Genomic DNA, 8,688 nt, shown 5'->3' with positions numbered 1-8,688 from the left:
GCTGTCTGCAGACTTTCAAACTTAAATTATGAAACTGAATTATGTTGTTTGAAAAACCAGGAGCATATTCTAGCTTGTTTCAAGGCTAGATATATTAGATAAGTTAGATATGCATGTTTCCAAAATGCACACCAGCTTGCTAAAAGAAGGGCTTCATTTTTTCCGGTGTTTCCTTTAAAGATAAACCAGTTGCCAAAAACAAACTCTCAGTTTTGTTTCTCATATTTTGAGTCTTTCTTGTGTCGCTTTTTGTCCTGTTTATACACTGTTGAGTTGCTCTCTGGCCCTTGTTTCCTTAGAGTGTAATTTTGGTTTCTGTTGGTTTCTCTTCTTCTGCCAGCTTTCTGCTGCATTCACTGCTGTTTCCCATCATATAAATCACTCCCCCTGTCTGCAGTGTGGCAGAAATGTTTTTACCCCTAAACCCTATTCACATTTTATAAGAACCACAAACTTGAATGCATTTTGTTTTAATTTTATGTGAATGGCCAACACAACGGAAAAAAGATTCTTGGTCTGACAAATTATGAACTCGTAAATCTGAAAAGTGCGGTGTGCTTTTGTGTTGAGTCCACTTGAGCAATACTGTATTTGTTTGCACATTTTTACTGTTGTCTGGAAGTCTTTTTGAGGATGTCTGATGGGCATTTGTGCCATTACTTGTTTTTTAAATAGTTGAATCTTGTAATAGAGAGCATTTATCAACAGCAATTTTCAAGTTTTGTTGAATTATTCACCGTTCTGATTTATGTGTGGAATTGACTGGGAAATTCTAGCTCTTGAATATACTTTGATCTGAACAAAGGGTGTCAAACTCCAGTCCATAACAGAGAGTGTCCCTCAGAAACAACGTCCCCCAAGCATGTAGAGTTACATCTAGGTGGGCTTTCAAGCTTTTAATTCTGTTTTCATCTGACCTACGCTTTATCTTTCACATGTTTGCTGTGTTTTCTACATGGCCAGTGGCCAAATGCAAATAGGACTGCTAATGACTTTCTTTTGTCAGTGGGATTCCTCTTGTCATTCTACACATCTGTTTTGTGGCGATTTGCTTTAAATATCAGCAAGTTATTCCATCTGAGCTGTGGATGTCTGCAGCTCCTCCACTTCTTGTGGACCTGTTCTGCAACTATGCAGTACTCTGCATTAATCTATCACATACGATCACAATAAATGACATTAAGGTTTGTGGTTTTACTATGACAAAATGTGGTTTCATCATATATCAAGAGTTAGGCATTGTTTCTTAAACAGTCTTACTTGAATCATATTATTAACTCTTCACAACAGAAAGAGGGATCAGTCCAGTTTGTACAAAGCCAACTCAGGGAATAAAAATTAGCTCATTCTACTTTAGGTGTGTATTGTTTGAGCAGCACAACAGAGCTCTGTTTCTCAGAGCTAAAAAGTGTGATGCAGCTGTTCTCAGCTATTCATACTTGAGCATCCTGAAACAATAACTCATAAGTGCAAATTTATTAAATAAGCAACTGTGTGTCTTTGAGCAGCTGCTCTGGGAACACACAGACAATATTTGCAAAGTTCATCAACAGCAGCCAACTGCTACCTTTGAGGCAGTGATGTTCAGTTCCACACAGCTTCACACACCAGATTTAAATCAATGGGTCGTTAACAAGCCACTGCAGAGTTTGATGTAATGCGGAGTTGGTAAATCCACCATGGAGCAGAGCTACACAAGGAAAATAAAAATTGCATAACGGATCAGGGCTGAAATTGGACAGAGCTGCCCGTTATCAAGTTTGTAGAAAAGCTTGCTGTCTAATCATATGTTGCAAAAAATATTTTCACTTAATTAAAAAGAGAGAGGGAGCAGAGGTCTTGTCAATCATTCATAAGGTACAAAATTAAAGTTATGGGCTGGATGTGTGGAGTTTGTGTTGTTCAGGAATTTTTTTTTGCTCATTTCTAATTTCAGCTTGTCGCTAAAACAATATTTATTCTGTAGAGCCGATCTATCTGTCTGTTTTGGTCTCCATCATTGCATTGACACACTGCTCACATCTTAGTTTCATGTTTTTGATGTAGTGTGCTTTTGTAGATGTTCACTGTTTTCCTTTGACTGTTGCTGGATCACTGTGTTTTGCCTGTAGCTTTTGGTTTCAGATCCTTTGGCTTGCTGTTTGTTAACCTTGGATTTATGTGTTTTCTGGTTTTCATGCCTCAGTTTGTGTTATGAAAGGAATTTAGTTGATTTCATTCCACTCGGGTTTTAGTCTGCTTTTGGGTCCATCTGCCATGAACTTTAAACAGTTGTTGAAAAATTTAAAGTACAGAAAATCAGACCAGTTCAGAATTTCATCACATGTGTCACTTTTAAGGTGAGTTTTGTGTTTTATGGATATGTTTTGATAATAAGCATGAAAATGCAAAAGGTAGTGTTGGTAAATGTGACTCTTGTTTAGCACATTAACGGATGTCATCACCTCAGTGTCATTCAACTATAATTAATTACACTTAATACTAATATGTTGGTGTTTCAAGTACATACATTGACTAGTTACTTAAAAAATAGGAATGTTAAAATCTTTGAGTCTGGTTTCTTTTTGTGCTCCAAAAGCTGATTACTGATTACAATTTCTGCTCATGTAAGGATGAAATTTGCACTTCTGTTTTTGTCTTCAATGATTTTAGTGTAAACTGTGGAAAAGTGATTAACCCAAAAGCTTTCAACTTTTAAAACAATATTGCAATTGGGCTCAAAACAACAGTCAACATAAACATATTATGTTTCTTTACTAATGGGACAGAACTAAAACAGAAGGAAAACCAAACAGATGGTAAACAACAGATGTCCCCTCCCCTTACAATCAAGTGGTACGGCCGGTTAGGAGCTTCTGGCATTTAAGGAGAACTGAGGCAGCTGGGATTCTTTTCTTCTTGGCACTCCAGCAGCAGCTCCAAGGTATCTGGTAACTCCAAGCAAGTAGAAATCAATCCTACCAAAGAAACCGTGCCAGACATTTCAAATAGTTAGCTGATGTGTGCAGTCCAAATAGTTCACTGAGGAGGGAGTCAGGCTAATGAGAATAAATATTTTAGTTGGAAAGGAATATCTGAACTGTCAACAATCTTTGAATAAATTTTAAGAATGGAAATTGAACTGTAAATAAGTGTCTCTGAGTGGGAACAGTGGGAACAGGTGTCACATCCTCATAATGACACCAGCTGAAAGGATTTGGGTCGTTCCACCGTAAACTGTCTACAATGTATGACAAGTGTAGAATTGGCCAAAGGGAAATTGGATCAAATTCTCTACTTTTTAAGTGATCAAATACTTTTGTGTTTTGTGAGAAATGTATGTTAACATCATAGTTGCTGGAAATATGTGGTATGGGTGATGCTGACACTCTAGGGCATTTTGATGACACTGAAGGACATTTTCAACCATTACTCTGTGCAGAAGATATCGACTTGTATTTTTAAGCATGGTGAAGTTTCAATCTTATACATGTTGGATTGGTGCTTAGGCTGTTTTAAAGATTGGCTGGCTAAAGAATTTGTCCAACTTAAACATGTATATAAAAAACTGAGGACCTTGTATGATGGCCCTGTCAGATTTCAGCCTGAGGAACTGCAGAGTTTTACTCTCTTTGCCACATTTGCTAAATATTCTGTTCAAAGTTTTGGTGTAAATTTTGTCTCTGCTTTTTGGATGCTTAAGATATATTGCTGATTTAAATGCTATTACATCAAACTTCATCAGTTTTTTTCACATGCTGCTCTTTACCTATTTCATGGTTGCAATGTGTTCCCATCAACTTGGATCCCACTTTAAAAGACTATGTTTTACTTTACATGGAGCAATAATCAAATGCACAGAAACATTACTGTTTGTTCTCTGCAGATCCTCCAGTTTCTGTGTTGGCTGGCCGTGCAACACTCAGGGCTGGAAACTAAAGGCAACAGAACATTTGGCCCAGTGTCCCCCAGATTCAGAAAATCCCAAACCTAGAAATTTGTTGAGCCAGTGGTTGCTACTTTCCTTAAGCAGGTCAAAACCTGTTACTGAACCGTCTTTTGATTATTTTTGTTTGATCGTGGTGTGGTTTTGTTATGAAGCCCTTTGATATTCATTTTAAATGTCCTCCAAACATTTGAATTTCTTTTTGAGGTAGGAAATGTAGGTTTATTTAAAGAAGAAATACAGGGTAGAAAAAGAATAACATTTGCCGTTATGACCCAACTTTAAGAAAGTGGGGAGATTTTAGTGATTTTTAAAGAAATGCTGAGCAGTCCAATGATGTGAGAAATTTGTAACTGCTTGAGTTTGTGCAACAATTAACTTCTATAAGAAGATGTGCCTGTACGCCATTTATTAAGCAGGTAAATTTAGTTTTCATTGTAAGATTGTGCTTTTGTGTGTATAATGTGGTTCCTGGCTGCAGCAGCTGTCAGGGGACCACCATAACAACAGCAGGCTCATTTGCTGCATGATTATCGACAGGACCCCCTACATTTACAGTCCAACCATATGACTTTGATGCAGACACACAGTGTTTCTTGTTTATTATAATTATACCAGGCTGGTGTCCTACCATATGGCTTCCACTTGCTCATAATTTCCGATCTGTGCAGATTGTGTGTGTATATTAACAAAGTGATGCACTGTGAGGGGCTAGTAGGTAGATGAACTCTGTCCTCTTAACTCCAAGATTCTCTCAGCTGTTTGGAGAAAATAAGAAACTTTGAAGAAAAGCGCAGTAACATAAGTTACCAGCACTGTTTTGGGGGATAGTTGGAGAGTTTTTCAATGTCTTCATTAGTTGAATGGCTAATAAAACAATTGTCCAAATTCACACACATTCACTGCAGCCTGAATAGAAACCAGCAATCTGTTCTAGGACTAATGGGTTGTTAAAATAATTTTGGGTTTGCTGCAAAGTCAGTGCAACTCTGCTGAGCTAACATGCTCAATTATTTGCCAGAAATGATTGAAATGTGGCTGCTTAAGTAATTGGTCAACCCAAAAGAGCCACGTAGTTTGTCAATGTCTTTCTGTTTTGTTTGGATTTGAAATATCTTCAAATATCAACTTAAAAATCTTAATCTAGGGTGCTTAACAATAATCAGACTTAAAATTGCCAAAAGACTGGCAGATTGTTTTCAGCCAATCATTTTAAATATGATCTACCTTTGATATTGAGTGACTTCTCTTCACAACTGTCCAAAAAGGGAAAAAAACAAAACAAAACAACAAATCGGCCTCCAGGATCAATAGCCCTACCTAGAGACAAGAAAATGAGACTCATCTGTTCAGACCTCGAGTCCTGCACTGGCACAAAACATACACTCCCCGACATACACATCAATATGGTCCCAACTTAAGAAGAGAAACCCTGCAGGCTCTGGAGCCTCTACTTTGATCTCCATCCATAGGTGCATGTGGCCATGCAGTCACATGTCCTTTTGATACATTGCTGGAAAAGATAACTCTGAAATGTCTGTTTTTATTTTAGTTATGTGGTGTGATGGTCAGTTGTATATTGATATTGTCACTGATGTGGATATTTTTATAGATTAGTCTATTGCCAAATTTGGAAAATGTTGAAATTAAGTTGGAAACTTGGAATTTAAATGAAAGTTAAGACAAAACAGAATTCACCTAAGCATAATGCAGCTTAAAAAGATTGTATCTGCTGAAACATTTTCAAGTCATTAGAGTTCCAAAAAAAACTGCTCAAACACCATTTTATTTAGACTCGGGGCTAAATTCACTATCAGACTGAATATGTTGCAAAGTGTGTTTTGGCCTAAACTGTCATGTTTCTGGGTAAGTTTTGACTCTCAGGCAGAATTACATGAATATTTGATGAGTATTTACAAACATTGTGCATAAAATAGGAGCTGTGATGCCTAGGAAGAAGAGGAGATATAAGAACAGCGAAAATATATAAAGATGAATAAAAGAAACACTTATAAAGGAAATTGTGCTTATCGTTCCAGGATTGGAGGCTGACGCTGAAGAGAGTTAGTGATCTAGAAAATGGATGGAGTTTGGCGAGAAGTTTAGTTCCAGGAGAGATCCTTTGTTTGCTTTCGAAGAAGATATGGCGAGACCTACATGGCATTGAACGGAGGCTGCTGAAGAGCAGGCAGGCACATGACAACTGGAGACAATGGAACAGTTGTGGAGGAAGTTGAACAAGAGTACATCAGAGGACGTCTGACTCAGAGGGCTCTGGTGAATAGTTTCAGAGCGTGGTGAGAGAATACAGCAGCATCTTCAACCAGGAGGAAGTTGAAGCCAGGTAAGCTGGAGGATATGAAGAACTTTTTCAAAAAGTAACACATCTTACATTGTCATGTGGTGTAGACAACGGCATCGTTTTAAAACAAGGTTTCAGGCTGATGTGTTTTAAATTTAGACAAATTACAACTTTAGTTTTAAATGAGCCAAAGGGGAAGTTAATCATTCAGCTTCTATGAATAACCTTAAAATATTTTCAATTACAGATAGTTGCTGTACACTTTCAACATATTTAGTATTGAAGTATAACCTCCTTATGAGTACATATGAGCTATATTTAGAGTCCAACTTTGCTGTTGCTGTGTAACAGAAGCAAATGATTCCTTAACAAAATTCAGTGAATTATTAATAAAAGTTCTTGGTTTGTTGCTCATAAAAGTATTTTACTTCTTTTTAATTTAATTATCTCAATTATAGTATTTCATCTACAGAAGAGCTGCCATCTCTCCTTCTCACAGTGAAAATTGAAACATCTGATGCTTATTCTTTGTGCCTCTTTCTTGTTTTACAACAAGAGATCAAAAAATGGGTTGGGTAGAATAAACACAAAATGTTGTGGGTACATAATTTTAAATAAGATTACAAATTATCTAAGGATAATGAAAAGGCGCACACTTGTCTGAGTTCAATGTCCACTGTGCTAAATTTGGAGCGAGACTCAGCCAGTCTATAGAGCCACAAGGTAACTAAACACCTTTCCATGTTATGGTCCTTGAAATGTTTCTGTTCAAGAAAAAATACGTATCATGCAAATAGTTTCCCCCCCACATGTGAGAACACACTGATGCACTACATAAAACATGTACTGCACACGCAGTTATATTTCAGGATTATATAAAGTCAATTATTTGCAAGCGAAGGTGGTGAGTTTTTTTTTATTTTACTCTTTAAAAGGGATTTATTTTAAGCATGACTGCAGTTGTGAAGCCTGATTGCTGGCTGAACGCAGTGCAGTCATTTAGTGTGTGATTGTCCCTCTTGTCTTGATGTTGGATTTCAAAAATAATCCAAAGTGAAAATGTTCACAGGGTCTCAATTTTGCTCCCGTGTGTGTCTACATGCTGCTTCCTGTCATCAGTGTCCTCGTGAAGAGTGAACTGAAGACCCTCTCTGTGTTTGAAGGATTCAGGGTTGCTCTTGGCAGAGAAGAGTCCCTATAAGAGAGCTGTGTGATGGTTAACAGGAATGGGTTTGATCGACCTTTTCACTGAACTGTAGTGTTATGTTTAAATAATACGTTTTTCGGCTCTAGCGCCCTTCATTGAAAGGTAAACGGACAGGAAGGATGTAGGGGAAGACGTGCAGCAAATGGTCTGACACCAGGAATTGAACCCAACACACGTTGAGGGCTGCAGCCTCTACATGTAGTCGCACTGCTCCATCTGGAGGATATGCAGATTTGAAAGGATGTGTTTGGAGGCAGTTTTCAAACTGAGGAAGTGAGTTAATGGTACAGATATCAGGTGGCACCTGATTTAAGAGCTGGAAAAAGAGGAGGCTCTGGCCCCCATGGTGCTGAGGAGGATGGAGGAAACAGAGAGGCGAATGGAGGCAGAGGACCTCTGGGAGCAGAAGGGCTTGTGAATGCGGAGGAGCTGCGACGGGCAATGTGGGGCGAGGTGGTGGATGGCCTCGAAAGTGATGAGGAGCAGTTTAAATCGGATCCTGGAGTTGATGGGGAGCTAGTGCAGCAGCTGTAAAATGGGAGAGATGTGATGGAAGAAAGAGCTTTGTGTGATGATACTGGAGGAAGAGTTTGTAACCATTCGAAGTTGACAGACGGCCTTCTGAGGGAGACATCTCAGCTACGGTAATTTTATTTCTCCTCAGAGTTGCCTCTTATCCAAAGTGTATCAGACTCTCAGGAGTTTGAAGAAAATGAGGCGTTTGTTCTGTTCCTTAAGTCCAGCAAAGAATCCTGGAAAAGAATATTGGATTTGACGAACTGATCCTTGTTGTCTTAAAAGAGAGCCTTCAAACTTTGTTCCTATAGTTCTACAAGCAATAAAACGTTTAACCTGGAAATCTAGACCTTCACTCAGTAGTTATGATTTTTGAACTATTTTATGCAAAGAGAAATCTAAACAGTTGAGATTGTTGGTGAGAAATTTAAAAAATGACAATATTTTAACCATAAGTCATGATTTTGTTGTAGGATGCAGTGTTGATGCATCTTTTACTTTGTTTTATCTTTATAAGTACTACTGTTGGATGTCTAACACATACTCATCAGCTCACCTGACTTGTATTTCTAATTATTATTATTATACATTTTTTTGTTTACAGAAATATGCCAGTGACAGCAGCTTTTTGTCATTTTCTGTATTAAAATCTTTTTCAGTTGTCCTGCTATGATAAGCAGACTTTCCAACCTCAAAGACTTGGAGCTCATCAGTGAAGACAAACCTTTAAAATGCCAG

General features: G+C 37.9%; 1 protein-coding gene across 2 annotated transcripts in view; it reads left to right on the top strand.

Annotated features, from left to right (window-relative positions):
• The first annotated feature begins 1,729 nt into the window (after window positions 1-1,729).
• The window catches only part of grid2 (glutamate receptor, ionotropic, delta 2), a 460,579-nt gene continuing 453,620 nt past the window's right edge, over window positions 1,730-8,688 (top strand). Inside the window, exons 1-2 of one of the 2 annotated variants that reach the window (XM_044111478.1) lie at window positions 1,730-1,857; window positions 5,965-6,269. The gene's annotated coding sequence lies outside the window, so the exon portion shown is untranslated. Of the gene's footprint in view, window positions 1,858-2,866; window positions 2,924-5,964; window positions 6,270-8,688 lie in introns of those variants that run through there. The other variant, XM_044111477.1, reaches the window with a different exon arrangement.

The sequence above is a fragment of the Gambusia affinis genome, linkage group LG03, assembly GCF_019740435.1.
Source record: "Gambusia affinis linkage group LG03, SWU_Gaff_1.0, whole genome shotgun sequence".
NCBI classification, from domain to species: Eukaryota; Metazoa; Chordata; class Actinopteri; order Cyprinodontiformes; family Poeciliidae; genus Gambusia; species Gambusia affinis.
Note: the sequence above shows the minus strand (reverse complement) of the source record. Positions and strands in the feature narration are given on the sequence as shown.